The sequence below is a fragment of the Megascapheus bottae genome, chromosome 2 (assembly GCF_031878675.1).
Source record: "Megascapheus bottae isolate mThoBot1 chromosome 2, mThoBot2.hap1, whole genome shotgun sequence".
Lineage (NCBI taxonomy): Eukaryota > Metazoa > Chordata > Mammalia > Rodentia > Geomyidae > Megascapheus > Megascapheus bottae.
This window is the reverse complement of record NC_143510.1, coordinates 63,756,055-63,774,094: the sequence shown is the minus strand read 5'-3', so window position 1 is coordinate 63,774,094 and position 18,040 is coordinate 63,756,055. Positions and strand designations below refer to the sequence as shown.

The 18,040-nt window shown below is 34.4% G+C and overlaps 1 long non-coding RNA gene across 1 annotated transcript in view; it reads right to left on the bottom strand.

Annotated features, from left to right (window-relative positions):
* Window positions 1-6,445: 6,445 nt before the first annotated feature.
* LOC150067232 (uncharacterized) overlaps window positions 6,446-18,040 on the bottom strand; it is a 42,265-nt gene continuing 30,670 nt past the window's right edge. The window contains exon 4 of the long non-coding RNA XR_016539531.1: window positions 6,446-6,606. This is a non-coding gene — a long non-coding RNA (uncharacterized LOC150067232). The remainder of the gene's footprint in view (window positions 6,607-18,040) is intronic.

Genomic DNA, 18,040 nt, shown 5'->3' with positions numbered 1-18,040 from the left:
CCTTCTCAATGTCTTCAGATCTCCAGTGAATTCATGCACTGATCTAACTCACACTATGGAAACCAAATGTCATGGGAACTACATATCTAAATGTCCTTTTCAGGGACCTTTGGAAGCTGAGGAAGGTATTCAGATAATTTGAAGCTCAATGTTGTATTGACACATTTTATATTTTACCCAACATAAAGTACCAAAAAGTGCTCATGGCATAAATAACTCTATGTACTATGCACTAATTCCTTCTATGACCTTCTTCTTCTTATATGCCAGATTGTAATTTCATTTAAACATTGTAGTTTCCTGTCTTCCCCTTTGTCTTCGCTTGCAAGAGAACTGATAACTTCTCTATGTAAAAATTATTTTTTTTAAATCTGCAGAAGAGTTTCAGTTAAGCCATTTAATTCTCTAATCTTTTCTCTGGAGAAGAGAAGGGTCTGAAAAAGGGATGGCTAATTAACTAATAATTAGTTAATTATGTGAAGCAAGTTTATGTTCAAATAATCACGGCAATCTGTGTGATCCTAAAATGTTGTAGTGCATATTTGTAATGATAAAAATAAAACAAAATGTTCTGTTTTTATTTAGAGCTACATTGAAACTGGTCCCTTTCTTGGAGAGAGTACTAAAAAGAAGATCATCATTAATCAACCAATTTCATTTAAATCAAATAATGTAAATGGAAGTGGCTTGTAAATTATGATGGCACATATAAATCAGGTGTTTTTATTAAACATCTGCTCTACCATATGATGCTATAGTTTTGATTATGCATATAAAATTTTCCTGTGAAAAATTATATTAAGAAGTAGATCCTTGTCAAATAAACTGTGATTTCAGCCTGTTTTGCTGATATACAGCTTATTATTTAATTATATACTCTTATATATGTGTATGATATGCTAATGCACTTAATAAATATGTGCATATATATGTACATACTTTAACAAAGTCAAAACTAATCCGCACAGTTTTTTTTTGTTGATGGGGTAGGGAGGGCTTGAACTCAGGCCCTGGGTGCTGTCTCTGAGCTTTGTCACTGAAGTCTAATGCTCTACCTCTTTGATCCACAATGCCAGTTTTCAGTTTTCTGTTGGTTAATTGGAGATAAGAGTCTCACAGACTTACTTGTCCTGGCTGGTTTGGAACTGTGATCCTCAAGTCTCAAGTCTCCTGATTATCTAGGATTAGAGGTGTGAGGCACCTGTACCCTGGCTTATCCACACATAATAAAGGGATAAAAATAAGACACTAAAATTTCATTAAAATTTTTATTTCTTACATTTGAATTTTCTAGGGGTTAAAATCTTGATCAATCCATTATGTCACCAAAAATATGAAATAAAATGTCTAAAGATTATTCATTATTTATATACTACTATTTATATGCATGTTTTCTGAGATTTCAGAAAAAAACAAATTCTTCCCGTTCAATATATAAAGCCCAAATAATTCTCTCATAAGTAACTTACATTCACACCTAAAGTATTGCTAACAGAATACAAGTGAAATTTACCTTTGATTTTCATAATAATCATCGTGATTTACATAAAATTTACATAACAATAATAATTAAGTAGCTTTATACTAGTGGTTACACAACCATCATCATAAATAGCATACAGTGATGTAGGCATGACAGAGACAAAGACTTTAAGCAGTGTCCACATTTATTTTATCATCTCATTTTCTTGGAAATGTGTTTATACCAATAATTTCCTATAATATTTGCATTTCACTTTGATCTAAAGATGCTGGAATATATTTCTCTTTTATTTAGAGACATGATGACATGAAAAGAAAGAATTTATTTGCAAATTTTCATTAATGGGCACACCTAGAAATATTTGAAGGAATTCAGTAACCAGCTTGTTTCAACTGCATACTTTTTTTTCTTTTACTTTTCCAAGTTCAATCATTATTTTAACTCAGTTTGGCTCTTGCCCTTTAATGTAACTGTTTCTCCCTAAAATGATTTTTCCAGGTTAACATTTTAATTATTTTCTCTCTTGAATGATTGACTCTCTCATGCAACATGCTCATATAGAATTAATGAATGGGTAGCTTGATGCATGGAAAGAATATTTGTTTGCAAAGAGAATGTAGTTATTGAGCAACAACAAAGGAAATTTACATGGAATAGGTTCAAATAGACATGAAGCTCACTCCTAGAGATTATTTCAATAGAGAAAAGACCATGAAGTCATCTTCACTGAAACACAAAGGCAGGGTTTTTAATAAATGAAAAGAAATAATGGAAAATTTTATAATAGAAGACAGTAAGTGGGGAGTTACCCACTGTAATTAGGCCACTTGTTTACTGTTTGATGCTTGTGAAATTATGCTGTTAAACTCCACAAAATTTTGGAGACAGAAATGCTTTTCTTTTTTCTTTTTTTAAGATTTTTATCACGGTATCTTGATCAGCTATGTGTGACAAAATACCTGAAATAAAACAATTTCTAGCAGGGAAAGATGTACTTTAGCATTATTTTCAGAGGTTTAAATCCATGTTTGTTTGATTCCATGAGAGTACAGACAGCTCACCTCAAATCAGCTAGGGAGCAAAAGGAGAGTGTTCATTTTATAACAAAGCTGGTGGGCTTTTTAAATTATGAACTCAATGATTTGTCTACTCATGAAATCAGCATTCTTTAATCCTATTCAACATCTCTGAACATCATTAATTTGAAGATCAAGTCTTCAGGACTTGAGCTTTGGGGTATATTTACTATCCAGATCATAATATGTGGTAAGTGTAATGAAGATGAGAGTTCAAGAATGTGAAGATTTGCCAGACACCTGTAATCCTAGCTACTCATGTGGCTGAGATCCAAGGATTGCCATTTAAAGCCAGCCTAGGCATGAAAGTCCCAGAGGTCCTTATCTTCAATTAACTACCAGAAAAAAATAGAACTGCCCCTGTGGCTCAAAATGGTAGTGAAGTTGAAGAACTAGGACTATACAATGGCAACACATATAGTGAGAAAGATCCTGTTTGGTATTTAAAATTCTTGATTTTTGCTTTGGAATCTTATTTATACTGATCAGTTACAACCCACAATCATATCACAGAAAAACATTGAGGATGAACTAAAGATAAAAATGTATCATGAATATTATTATAGGTGAAATGGAGTCATCATATTCAACAGAGAATTGAACTTCCATTTCTGACCTAGGTAAACCCCCCCAAAGTTTCTGATTTTTACAGATGCTCAGGATAGAAAAAAATAGCATTAAGAAAGAATGCAAACCAGGTGCAAACCAGGATTCTAGGTCTAGCCTAGAATCCTAGCCACCCAGGAAGCTGAGATCCAAGGATCATGTTTCAAAACCAGACAGTCCCCATGAGGCACATATTTCCAGTTTACCACTCAAAAACTGGAAGTGGTGCTAGGGCTCAAAGTGGTAGCATGCTAGCCTTGAATTAGATGGAGTGACATTAGGATACATTATGGCACAGCTTAAGAAAAGTACCTTTCTAACCTAATGTAATATTTCTGGTCATGATAAAAGAGGTAAATAGCAATTGTCTCCTGAAAACTCTGTCATTCTTTCATGATAACAGAAAATTTCTGCTAGGTCTTTGAATACATAAAGATGGTATTTTATAATGAAAAAAACACATACTTATAATGGTCAGAAATTCTTGTCTAACTCTAACTTCACTATGTTTTAGAAATTGAAATAAAAATAATATATATAAAAGGAATAAACACAAAAATAGGTGTTCAGTGAGCACTAGTTTATTTTAGTTTAAAGGGAGGTCCTGTTACTGCCCCATGTAAGCTCAAAACAATATGCAGTACAACAAGAATATGTACATTGTCACACATTCTCTTGAGACATGGATAATTATGAGGGTGATGGAATCTTAACCTTTATGGTCTGAAAACTTCATGCATTAAATGCTTTCTTTGATACCAGTGAGGTTTGGGTTTACTTGCACTTACTAGACAGGGAGAGACTACTACACTTGAACCAAGAATTTCGCCATTTTTGCTTTGAGACACTGTACAACTTTTTGCCTAGCTGTTTACTTAACTAGGATGAAATATGCTTCCTACCAGATATCCAACTTTTTCTGTAAAGAGGGAGGTCTCTAGAACTTTTTCCCTAGGCTGACAGTGAATGTTGATGTTTCCAATCGCAGCTTCTGGGATAGCTAGGGTTAATGGTCATTTGAAAACTCATGCTTAGAGAAACATGAAAGAAGAGAAAAGAAACCCTTGGGATTTTGTTAATAATTATTCTTCTTTGAAGCCATTTGCATGCTAGTTGAGATAATTTAGTATGACACATCCCAAATACAGTATGACATTTCACCGAGCTCTCCTGTGTTTTTTGTTGATGATGTTGTTGTATGGGATAACAGCATTCATTATCCAGTCCCCCATTTTTCTTTAAATTATAAACAGAGCAGGGACTAGAACCACATGAAAAAAGCAATTGCCAAAAATGTATTAACAACTTGCATATTTCATAGCTGACACATTTAGATTGCCTTTACACAGATAATCCAAAAATAAGCCAATGAGCAGCTACAGACCAGTGCCACACTATGGAATTATGGTCTGTTATCATAAGTGTAGAAGGTAATGTCTAAACATAGACTCAACCATTTTTAATGCCACCATTCTGAATGCTATTTACCACATTTATGTGAGAGAGCTATCAATCTCAACATCCCTTTAAAAGGAATTCTGAAACTATGACATTTAAAATCAGTTACAGAATTAGAGGTAACAATCTGAGCAAATTATGGCCTAACTTGTTATTTTTGTCTAAAATAATCTACCAAAAATATCTTCAATGAAATAGGTATTGTGTTGCTCAGATAGTGCTACACTTCCATGTATCTGAATTGCTTCAGCAGGAAACAGCTATAATCTAGATTTATGCCTGTTATATGGTTGAAAAAGCTATGTGGCTCCTGTAAACTATTCAAATTTGTTATAGTGTGTGTAGATATTGTCTGCTATAGTTTTATGAATTGGTATGGCAATTCTTCATTCATTTGTATTGCTATAGCAGAATATCATGGAATGGGTACTTTATAGAGATAGTTATTTTTTCATGGTCCTGGAAGTTTTGATCAAGTTCAAGATCAAGTTTTACACATGCTTACCAATGAGCACTATTTTCTGCTCTGAAGATAGTACTCATAGCTATATCTTCAATGTGGGAGAAAGGCTGAGTCCTTACAGACTGGAAGATGGAAAGGCCAAAGAGCTTACCATCATGTAAATTCTTTTTTATGAAATCCTTAAACTCGTTCACAAAGAAAAATCCCTCAATTATTACAAACCTCTCTCTGTGTCTGTCTGTCTGTCTGTCTCCCTGTATATGTGTGTGTGTGTGTGTGTGTGTGTGTGTGTGTGTGTGTGTGTGTGTCTTTCTCTCTTATTATCAGTAGTGGGGCTTGGACTAAGGGCCTGGGCACTATGCCTGAGTTCTTGAGCTCAAGGCTAGCATTCTATATTTTGAGCCACAATGCCACTTTTGGTTTCCCGATTCCTTTTAAACTGGCTCATTTCATTTAGTCTTATCCTATATGACCGTATGTGCATAGCTTTTGAGCTATTGTCATCCTCTGCGAGGAGGTAACTTCTAAACTTTCTACCAACCTTTTCTCATTTCATCTTTTTACTTCCATTCCTTTTACTCTTTCATTTCTAACAGTGCCTTTCAGAGATGTTTTCCTCCAATGGCATCAAAGAAAATGTTGGTGAGTTTCCAGCTATCAGATAGCTGATGCGGTTACTAGCCCCCATCTGATTTTCTAACAAACAAGGAAGAACACCCAAATTGAGTTAGCTTCAGTTGAAAAGATGTACATTGACCTCTGGCCAGGATGCAGGTGAAACAAAAGTCACTGCTAAAGATAGCTTTTTCCACCTTCAGTGTTGGTCACCATTTCTAATAAACTATCAGGGTCTCAAGTTCATCTTATGGCTATCATTTTTTTTCAAATTTTATTTTAACTGTGGCAGAAAAAATACATGTTTACCCTGAGAACATAAGTTCTTAAATACAGACACATTTATTTTTGATCTTCTTACAAGAAAGAAAATATCATTGGCAAAAAAAAATGTTTCTTCTTGTCTAATTCCTAGAGCAAACTCTGTGGGGTTTATTAAACTCTGTTTCAGTTTTTATGTGTTTGTGTTTTACCTACTATCTCCCAAAAGAGATAACAAAATTCAAAAGATAAAAAATTTTCTTAGCTCACTGTTTCTTGTCAAAAGGAGAATTTATCAAGTTTCATCAATATATATCATAGAACAAGAATTTAATTTGAGTCCTTCAGAGTGAACATGTCACACTCTCCAGTACCTCTCTTGGCTTTTAGACATTTTATTAAATAAGAAGATACTTTGAAAGGAAGGGAATCTTTGACACGTTTCAAATACCCAAGTTTTAAGGAACCTATTTTAGACAAAATGAAAACCCTTGCTGATCCTGGCCCACATTTTTTTGAGATGCATTCAAGCCCTAAGCCTTTATTATTTCTAAAATAGGTTGTTAAGCGATTTTCCTTTGTATTTTCACTCCTGCCAGAATGGACCCACTTCTGAACACTCACACTGGTTTGTGAGGACATTTCTGGAAAAACAGAAAGAACAGTTAGAAATTTCTTAGTATTTTTTCCCCTTGTAGAATATATCTTCATATGGTTTCTTAATCATGAGCTTATATATCAAGATACTAGCTGTTTAAGTGAGCACAATATTCCATCGGCTGCATAATCAAATCATTTAAAATTCAGAGCTCCATATTTAGTCACATATCATTACTGACTTTTGAACATCATGTATTTGCTTGAATGTCACAATGAGAAACGGGAGCTTACCAATTCTGAGAAAATTGTCATCATTCTGTTGAACTAAATTTACCTTCTCCCTTAATTTATATCAACAGTAATATGTGTGTTAGTCCAGCGGTGGCAATGCATTTTTTGTGAGCATACACATTCCTACATGAAAGTGACAACAGAACTGGACATTGGATCACAAATTCATCTCTTTCACAAGCAGAGAATCAAATTTACTGTGGTTTGTAGAATAATCATATGTATTAGATGTAATGAAAGAAGCATGAACATCATTGTTACTTATTTTTAATTTGTCAATGTAACTGTACAGCTGATATTATATCAGCCAATGTGAAAATCAATTCTATTATGATGTATTTCTAAATAATTATATATAATTCATATAGGAACTGCTGATGAAATTGAAATTTTCATTAGATATGAGATATCATTTGTTAAATTTATTTATTTTTTAATTATTGATTTACTTATATTATTTTATCATCCTTAAATAACTATACAAAGCAGTTTATGCATATAACATATTTTAATTAATGCCACCTTTTCAACATTCACAACCATCCTTCCATTACCTATCCTTTCCTTCACCCTTTTTACCTGTAGGATATTAATTTGATTTCTGACCACATTCTTCCCTCTTTTCCTCATCTGTCTAACCCTTTTTACAATGACCCCACCCCACCCCTTTCAAGTACCCATTTCTCTAAATCAACATAACCAGCTCTCCAGGCAGTTTGCCAAGCCACACTACACAGCTCAGGGATTTAAATGATTATAACTTTTAAGATTTTTGGTTTTTTTTATTTTTAATGTTTGGCAAATCCCATTTCATTCTTTTCATCATAAGGTGTTCCTAGAAATTGAGTACTATATTTTTTACCACAAACTTTTCACTGGAAAAGTTCTATTCTAAAGTACAAAGAGAAAACCAGATAGCTATTTTATAAAAAAAAATATTTGGAAAACCAAACTAAAATAATTTAAATAATAAAAATAATGCTTTTTATGTTTGTGGGAAATCATAGGAAACATACATAAATTATAGGAAAATTCATACAATAATGTAATACATAACTATCATACCAGAAATTTTACTAAACAATCCAATAACTATAAAGGATACCAACTCATTTTTAAAAATGTATCTTGACATCTTAGTATTTAGAAGGTTGTATAGAAGATGATGATCCTGGTATCTTTAAGAATGTTTATAAACATTTTTTTACTCATCCAGGTTTGCCTGTAAATATTTCTCTGTAGTAGGCAGAAATTTTATAAAGGAAATCTTTGTGTTGACCTTGAAGATAAGCTTTAAGAACTGTATTTACTGCTTCTGCTTTTGTTTTTCTCACTGGAAAGCATTTAAAATGTGAGGTTTTACCCATCTCTAGCAAGAAGAAAGCAGTTTAGTTCATCATCTTCAGGATTTATCCTGTCTCCTGAGAGCTCGTCATACACTTTGACTCAAATGCTTACATGCTTGTTTTCTTTCATAGCTTTTACCCTTCCCGCTCCTAGGCAGCTCTAAGAAAATAAATTAGGAGTTTAAATTCCTTTTAAAAATAAAATAATAACTTACTGGATCATAATTTGCAAATTGCATATGTGGAAAGCAAAAGGTGTGACAATTAGCTCAATAAGAACTTATTATTAAATATTTGCAATGCACCATGAACATGAGAATCTATTTCATGTAATTTAATGCAAATATTCACATTAAAATTAATGCAAGGTAATTACAAGTAGGTTCTGCAGAGGTTCAATGACTTGCCTCCTCCTCCACAAAGAAGAACACAAACAACAGATGAGTATCTGAATTTCAAGGTAAATAAATAGCTGAGGGACAACAATGGAAATCACCAAGGGAAAGAAGAAAAGTGAATGCAGACTGTAGTAGAGAAAGAGAGGAGCAAAGAATACTAGCAACTACAATCCATGCCTCATAACCAGAAAGATTCCCCCATTTAAAGAAAGATATACATCATAGTTCCCTCATTAATCCCATCATGACACACACTAGACAAAGTTTGATTGGCGTGGAACCCAGTTTAGAGGAGCTATCTGAAAGGATAACTTGTCCTCAAAGTACAGCTTCTAGCAATGCAGCACCAAGTTGGGAAATCAGGCACTGTCAGAATTCATACTGCCCACTGAAAGAGAAGCTTCTATATAGAGTCATTCCTGAAGCCAAATATATTGTGCAACGTGAGAAAAGTATACAACAGTAGGTGTGGATACAATCATACCCCCGTCCCCATAATAGGACACCAGTGCTAAGTTCACACAAGGCCCTGTGCCATAGAAGAAGAGGGGCATGTAAATTTGGCTATGGAAGTCAGTGTGTGTGTGTGTGTGTGTGTGTGTGTGTGTGTGTGTGTGTGTGTGTGTGTGTGTGTGATAAACAAGATGTAGCATTTCTATTCTAGTCAAAACCAACGAGTCCAAACATTTAATTGGACTTCATACACTTCCAGTAGGAAATCCTTGGTAAGAGCAGCATCATATCTTCTTGTTTATTATTCAGAGAACAATGGAGTCAACTTTTTTTTAAATATAATGTTCTTTTTCCCCTTACAGTTTTATGATCTTTTCAAGAACTGAAAGAAATCAGTTCATTCCCCATTTTGATATTGACAAATACATATCAGACAAATACATAAATTATTATTATCACCATGTTTACCTACTTGAATGTTTCAAATCTTTAAAGGCATAATACCTATGTGAAAGAAAATGACATTTCAGACACAGTGAGAAAAATAACTCTTCCTAGATCACATAGCAGCCTTTTGTAACCATTTTCTATTGCTACCTAATAAACACCCCTCCCGCCAACTCAGTGGTTTACTGTAGTAATTATTTATACGGTTCATGGGTCTCCAGGTTGGCTTTACAGTTCTTCTGATCTTGGGTTTACCTTATTTCTACATCTGCAATCTGCTCATATGTCATCTGGGAAATGCCTAGATTAGCAAGGTCTAGGTAGGAAAATGAAGCTCTGCTTCACAAAGCCAGTCACTCTTCAGCATCAAAGCATAACTAATTCATATTTCAAGATAGTGAGCAGAAATGCTCATGGTTCCTGAAAGATACAATTAGAAAAAGCATAATACATGTGTCATATTTTTGTTGGCTATACCAACTGTAGTTTAAGAAAAAATGACAGGTCAATAAAAAAGGAAGAAAAAGGAGGTGAAATATATAGGAAGAAATGCCAGCGTCACTTCTTACAATCTTTAAATGTAAGGAAAACAAGATTTATGAATATACACCTGTGTTTTCCACCTATGGTTAGGAATAAATTGATCTATTCTAGTAATTTCAAAACTTGATGTGATGTCGACCTGAATGATTAGTTTGCAGACACAATGTCTTCCTTTTTTGGAAAGCATGGAGAACTTAATGATTTATGCTAAAACCCTTTTCTTTACCGATAAACACGGCTGGAAAGACACAGTGCAAGAAAATTTTAGAGTGATGTCTTTAAAGTGTAGAACAATGTTGATGAAGTTGATTTAATGCAGTGAATTGTGGGTTACATTTCTCAAATCAGTAGGGTCTCTCTGCTGCAGAGATGGGATTTGACGGAAAAGAAAATCACCAAAATGTACTGTTTTATAATGTGCATGAAAGTGTAATACAAATATACTCCATTCCAGTAAAAAGAAACAAACATGCAAATGTAACATTTCAAGCAGAACTAAGACTCACCACAATACTGCAGTATTACTTCTTAAAAGGTATCATAATGTTTAGTTGGATTCCACTAGTTCCATTGCTTATGAGTGTTCAAATTACAGAGAAAACATATTTAGAATAATTTTCTGTCTCAAGCCATAATAAAGATATTTTCTTTGTTCTGAATTACTGTGGAAATATTTACCGAAGATTAAGTGGAAAGAAAAATATAAGGAATATAAGAAAAAGATCAACTATGTTATGCAAGTGAATTAAATATGAATTGCAGTAAAAGGTGACCATTTTCCAGGGTTAATTAATGATAGTAAACTCCTCCAATCCTCCAGCTCAGGGCATTTGTTTGCATTGGTAGGGATTACCGATTACATAGACAGTTAATTTAGCATGTAACAACAGATTTTATAAATGTATCCATCATTAAAAGTATAAGCTGAACACTGGTGGCTCACACCTATAATTCTAACTCTTCAGGAGGCTGAGGTATGAGGATTTGGGTTCAAAGCCAGTCTGGGAAGCAAAGTCCATGAGACTCTTATCTCTAATTAGCCACTAGAAAACCAGAAGTAGAGTTGAGTTACAGAAAGAGAGCTCAGGGACAGTATTCAGGCCCTGAGTTGAAACCCCAAAATGAACAATCTTTTAAAAAGGTTTTCATGTCTTTTTGATCATCTTATTCTCATCTAAATATTAAATACAGGACATCATAATCACTCCCACTTTGTTTAAAAACACTAGACCTCAGAGCATTTGATTTCTTTCATATTCCATAGTATTGATATTCAGAAGGGCATGGGAAAATATGGTTTTTCCAATTCCATATCTAGGGCTAGTCTCATATACCAAGATGTCTTTTATATATGGGCATGAAGTTATCATGCACTTAGATAGCTCCAAACAGCAGTGCAGAAAGGAAAAACAAAACAAACCAAGCAGAAAGCAAACTTTGTTGTCTTTACTTACTTCCAACTGGATTCCATTTTCAGATGATAAAAGTTTATAGGATCTTTAAATAATAGCAGTCTTTTAGATGAATTCCAGGTCCTTTTTGTGGCTATATGGATTCTTGCCTGAGTCTTAGGACACAGTAAGAGGGGTATGGCTCAGACACTGTACAAAAGTATGCTTGGTACATTCTGTGAACTCGTGCAGAAGCAAGTTCTCCACTGAGTTTCCTTGTCTAAATATACACAAGCAAAAGAAATTTCCAATATCTATTCTACTGTGGACTGTCAGTGCTGGGACGGGGGCGGGGGTGGTGGCGCCATTTGCTGACTGTGGCTTCTTGTTGAGCAATGGCAATAGATGACAGGTGACATGGTGTGAGACAAGTAAATAGGATAAGAATGTGCTTTCTTGAATTCAAGGTAATAAACATGAATATATTTTGTCTCAAGTATTTTTTAAGTGCATCTATTTCTAATTCTTGAAGTAGAAGTTCGCATTTTATACCCTGGCTGCCTTAAGCATGCAGTGAACTCTGTTCTGTTCAAGAATACTTGACATGGTCAAATGATTTGTCAAAACAATTGAAGTCGCAGTCCATTTGTAAGTCCAGTTATCTGCGAGAAAAATAGTCATTTCAGCCCCAAACTCTGACCTCTAATAACCACTCTTTAGAGTTTTCTGAATCTCCAAATCAGGAAAGGGATGACTTTCCAACATGACCTTCAGGTGAAGTGTTTCATTCAGGACTATAGACTCTATTGACTGCTGTGCTCCATTATTTGGCATGTAGCTTTGCTCACAGGATTGTGTGTGTGTGTGTGTGTGTGTGTGTGTGTGTGTGTGTGTGTGTGTGTGTGTGTTGACATTTGGTTTTATATACATGAACTCTGCTATTTTATTCATTGATAAGTCCCCTCCCTCCCTAGCATTCTGGTCTGTTATTGTTTGTATATAGTTAGTCCCTCAAGGTTCCATACAGAAGAATGTTTCTCTGTAGTTTGGTAATAGAGGAAAAGAGGGATCTTTCAGAAGTGAGATCTAGCATGATTTCCTTAGGTCACTGAGTGCTCTGTTCTTGAAATGGCATGCTGGTCCTCTGGAATAAGTTCCTGATACTGGCTTCCTTGTTGGTGATGTGATTTGTCTTTCTTGCACAGGTTCTTTTCTCATGAGATCTGAGCTGTTGCTGACATTAGGCTTTTGCCACTCCATAACTGTGAGCTAAATTAACCTCTTTTCTATACAGAGTTTTATCTAGCTTCAGACAGTCCCTTACAGTAATGTAAAATATATTAAACATCTCCTAAACTAAACTTTTTTTAACAAGTGGACTTCTTTCAAAATACCAGCAGGCAATGACAATGGTGAACTATGTTATTGACATGTGAGGGATCGAGGACTCTAGGTGCCAGAAATATCCACCTAAATCCACCCATAGATATTGATCTTATTCTGATTCCCTGCCATGGGAACAAGGAGTGGTGATGAGTGGAAGTTTTCCCTTGAAGGTTTGCAGTCTCCCAAGTACCTCTTCATGAAGATTGGACACTAGACCTAATATATCTCTGCATATTTATATTCACATGTAAACATGGTTTTTGCAAAGCCAAGACATGTTTTACCAAGACATGTTTTACCAAGACATTATTAAGTTGTCCCCTCTTGAATCCTTAAATATTTCTGTTTTAACAAAAACATGCAGAGGACAAATACCTAAGAGCATGAAAACATGATTTGAACTGGAATAATATTGATTTACAATTCTAAAAACCTAGTGTATACATTATTACTAAAAGTGACAGCATTAAATTGAGCTGAATATCAAAATCCTTCATTAAAAATTAGAATAGGGCTGGGAGTTTGGCCTAGTGGTAGTCATTCACCAAGACCCGGTTCGACTCCTCAGCACCATATCAATAGAAAAAAGTTGGAAATGGTGCTGTGGCTCAAGGGTAGATCTCTAGCCTTGAGAAAAGCTCAAGGACAGTTTTCAGGCCATGAGTCAAGCCTCACAACTGGCAAAAAAAAGTAGAATAATCAAGACAAAGTCTGGGTCATTATGAGAACGTATAATTAGATAAAGTGTAAGAAGTACATATGAAAAGCTCTACTGTATTAAAATGCCCCATAGTTGATGAAACTTACTTAGCCCGTAGTTTTCTAACTGCGCTTGACAATTTCTTCCCATACTTGTCAGAAATTAACTTTGGCTTGCATCATAACATTAAACTTTTATTTGAAATCTGTTCCAAATTTTACAAAAATTATGTAGACATATAATAGGCATATTAATGTCTAAAATGTAATGATATTTAGTTGATGGATAGGTGATGAGATTTACAGACAAGTAGGGAGACACACAGACAGAGGTAACAAATTGAAACCTCTGTTTAAACCTAAAAACTAAATGCTTTAACCAGGAAATTCACTTTAGATTATACTGGTTTGTTTCTCATGATGAAGAATAAGTGTGTAGCTTGTTATTTTTAAAAATTTATGTTACTTCCATTGCTTCAATTTCTCACAGGAATCACTTCAAATGATACAATCACCCTTAACTTATGATCAGAAACAGGCTCAACAAGTTAAGAAATTAGATTAGTGCTAGGCTGGTAGTCATGCCTTCAATCAAACTGAGATCTGAGGATTGCACTCTAAAGAGAAATAGGGCAAGAAACCCTGTGAGACTCTTATCTCCAATTAACTACTCCCTCAAAAATTAAACAAAAAAACCTAAATAAGCAAATAAATAAAAGTGGATCTGCGTCTCAGGTAGAGCAGAATTAACTTTAAACAACAACAACAACAAAAAGCTCAGAAACAAGGCCCAGGCCCTGTGTTCAAGCTCCAGCACCAAAGAGCAAAGAAAGAGGGAAAGGCAAACAGACACAGAGGCAAAGACAGAGACAGAGACAGAGAGACTGAGAGAGCTAAAGAAAGAAAGGGAAGGAAGGAGGGAAGGAAGGAAAGAAGGAAGGAAGGAAGGAAGGAAGGAAGGAAGGAAGGAAGGAAGGAAGGAAGGAAGGAAGGAAGGAAGGATTTAGTATGGAGTTGATTAACCTAAAGATGCTGACTTTCAAGTTACTTCAAGTATGACTGAATTAAAAGTTCACACTTGCATATATGAACATGGTGCCTATTTTATAATATTGACTGATGCATAGTATAGTCAAATGCACATTAAATATAACTTGCAGAAAGCACAGATTCCATTTGCTGCTGCTGTCTTCATAAATGGAACAAAGACCATCTTTCATTATGTTTGGAGAAGAAAAAATTACAACTCTGTAGTTCCACAAAATTCTAATATGTATGCCCCTAAAAGTCTTTGACTAATTCTTTAGCTCAAATAGAATTCTGCTAATCACAGCATTTGAATCAAAAGACACAGCCTTATTGCTGGTCTATGAAGTGTTTCAAAATACATATATCAAGATAATTTATTGTCATGCCATTTCCTTTAGACAAAAATCTGATTTTTTTCTTTTAATGTCTATATTATACTTCAGTGCATTATTCAAGAATTTGACTGCTTTTCTAAACATACTCTCTAATATAAGATATGATTAATGTATATTTGTCTCATAATATGATCAGTTCATTGCAGCTAAAAATTCAGCCAAAATTCACCAGGAACAAAAGTAAATTTCTTAAAAAATGTCTAATGGAAATATGGCTACAATGCTGCTACCAAAGATATCAGAAGAAGATAACATAAGTGAAAAGTGCAAAATAAAAAACAGTACAGGGAAGCTGCAATGCAACTTAAAAATTAGGACTGAACCTGGCAAGAAAAAAATCCAAGTTCAAATCCTACTTACCAGTAAGTTTGTCAAGTACTTTAATTTCTGCAATTCTCTATTTTAGTATTCATAAAGTAAAGGTAATATCTATGTACAGTAATAATTATTAATATTAAATTAAATTATCAATTAAATAAAATTTTGCTTGAAAGTAATTTTAAAATATGGAATTCAATCGGGCCACCAGTGGCTCATGTCTGTAATCCTAGTTACTCAGGAGGCTGACATCTGAGGATTGTGGTTCAAAGCCAGCCCAAGCATGAAAGTCCATGAGACTCTTACCTCCAGTTAACCACTAGAAAACCAAGTGGCACAGTGGCCCATAGGGGTCGAGTGCTGGCCTTGAGCTGAAGAGCTTGGGGATAGCACCTAGGGCCAGAGTTCAAGTCCCATGACCAACAAAAAAGAATGGAAAATGGATTTAAGATACAATACATTTCAAGGTATATTTACCATTACAATTAAACAACTATATAGGAGAACATATACTTTGTTGCAACTTTTGAGACAATATTCTAAAAATTATGAATAATAAACTCGTAAAATACACTGCTGCCATTCATATTTAGAAAGATAACCTAGACACAAATTCTTTTTTTTGTCTGTGTATAGTCTTTATTTCAAATATTTGTTATATCACCATTCAAAATCCTGTAGGACATGAGCAAAGATCACTCCCTGCAGAAACAACACAACTATGTACATATCTTTTACAGAACCAACATTTCTGTATTAGAAAAGGAAGGAGAAACTTCAGCTTCCATCAAGCATTATCTTGTGGTGGTCATCCAGCACAGGAATTCCGGTTGTCTGGTTATACTCCTGTCTGAGGTGCACTCAAGTTCCTGGCCAGCCAAACTCCCCCAGCAAAGAATCCCAAATTAAGATCAAGTTCTTGGGAAGTCATTCGATCCTTGGCAAAGCTGTAGTTGCCCCGAAGACAATCTCCCACGTTGTCTGGAATCTTGGGGCCTTCATTTGCCAGGGTGATAGAACTCACCATCATCCTGCTGGAAGCCATAACAGCATTTGCCTCACAAATTCCTATAATGTTAATTGTGAAGTGATACTATAGTTCTGCTTTGCAGTATGAAATTGTGAACAAAACCCCAGTTATCTATCTTAACACGGACTTCTAGAAAAAATGTGCATTTCTCAAAACTGAGACTCATTAAATATACACCATATACATCTATACATACACCATAAAATTTCATACTATAAAATATGACATACTATAAAAATAATACTATAAAAATACTATAGCTAGATGTGATGGGACACACCTGTAATCCTAGCTACCCAAGAGGTTGAGATATGAAGATCACAGTTTAAAAGCCCAGGAAGGAAAGAACATGTGACACTTACCTCCAATTAACTACCAACAAAGCTGGAAGTAAGTCTGAAGTTCAAGTGGTGGAGGCCTAGTCTTGAGCCAAAAAAACTCAGGAACCAGAATCAGGCCCTGAGTTCAAGCATACCCGCACACACACACACACACACACACACACACACACACACACACTATAAAATGTAATATAAATGCTAACAATATTAATGAAGGATGCAAATATAATTTATAGTGGATATGGGGATCCTTCAAATCCTAAGACACAAGAGAAATGGCCTATGAACATTCTTCAGATTGTGAAAATTATACCTCACACCATAGAGATCAATAAGGACTGAGCTCAGATATTGAATGATTATATGAGCCATAAAATGAAAACATTCATGAATAATTTGACCAGTTATTACCAGTCTATGGTTGAATATTATTGGATGACCAATTACGAACAAATCATTGACTTGGAAATTTATGTCATAGGAATCATATCAACACAAAGCATCAAAATGCAAATATTTTCATGTCAATTTTTATAATTGTAGCTCCAGAATAAAGGAACTATTTTATTTTGTAAAAAACATATGATATGTAGCTTTCTGTTTACAGTAAATAAACATATGTGTCTTTGAGAAGCTTGAAAAAGAGATATGAAATTACAACTTTTTCTTTTGCTGCTTTGAAAGTACAATTTATACCACTCTATCTTGCAGATTTTATAAAGAATGTTCTCTACTCTTTCTTTTGAAGCCTTCTCCATTGTCTGGGAAAGTTGGGAGAGGGTGTGTATATATTAGGTGCATTGTTTTCAAAACCTACAATTACTGCCCTCATCTATTATTAGCCCTAAAATATAAGCTAGGTAAAATTATTTTTGTTTCCAATAGGCAATTTTGTGTGATTCTCCTTTAATGTTATGATATGTGATGTGGAATTAATCACAGTGCTTCAGTATGAATGGTAGAAAAATAAAATTACAGACTATACAGGGAGCCACATATCTTAGCTCCGTCACATAGATTTCCTCATTGTTCTTTTCAAAGTTTCTCCCTTCCCTCATTTAAGAAAATTCTATTACTATTTCATCCCCTCTTCCATATCAACTTACTAAACAAGATTGGACAAATGGACTCTGTATCACAAAAGGAATACTAGAAAAATACATTAAAGAAATTCCTTTCAATTTTATATGTCAACATTTTTTTATTTGTGCCAGCTTCTGTAAATTTTATTCAACTACTCTATGTTTCCAAATGTATGTATTGTGCACTGTATAAAATGTCCTGCACTAGACCTTCTTACTAAGATCCTTGCTAATAGAGGTCATAAAGATAGTAGTAGGAAGAAAAAAACTTGATGCTACACTGAAATAGCCTATGACAAGGATGGACATTGAAAGAAATGAGGTCAATA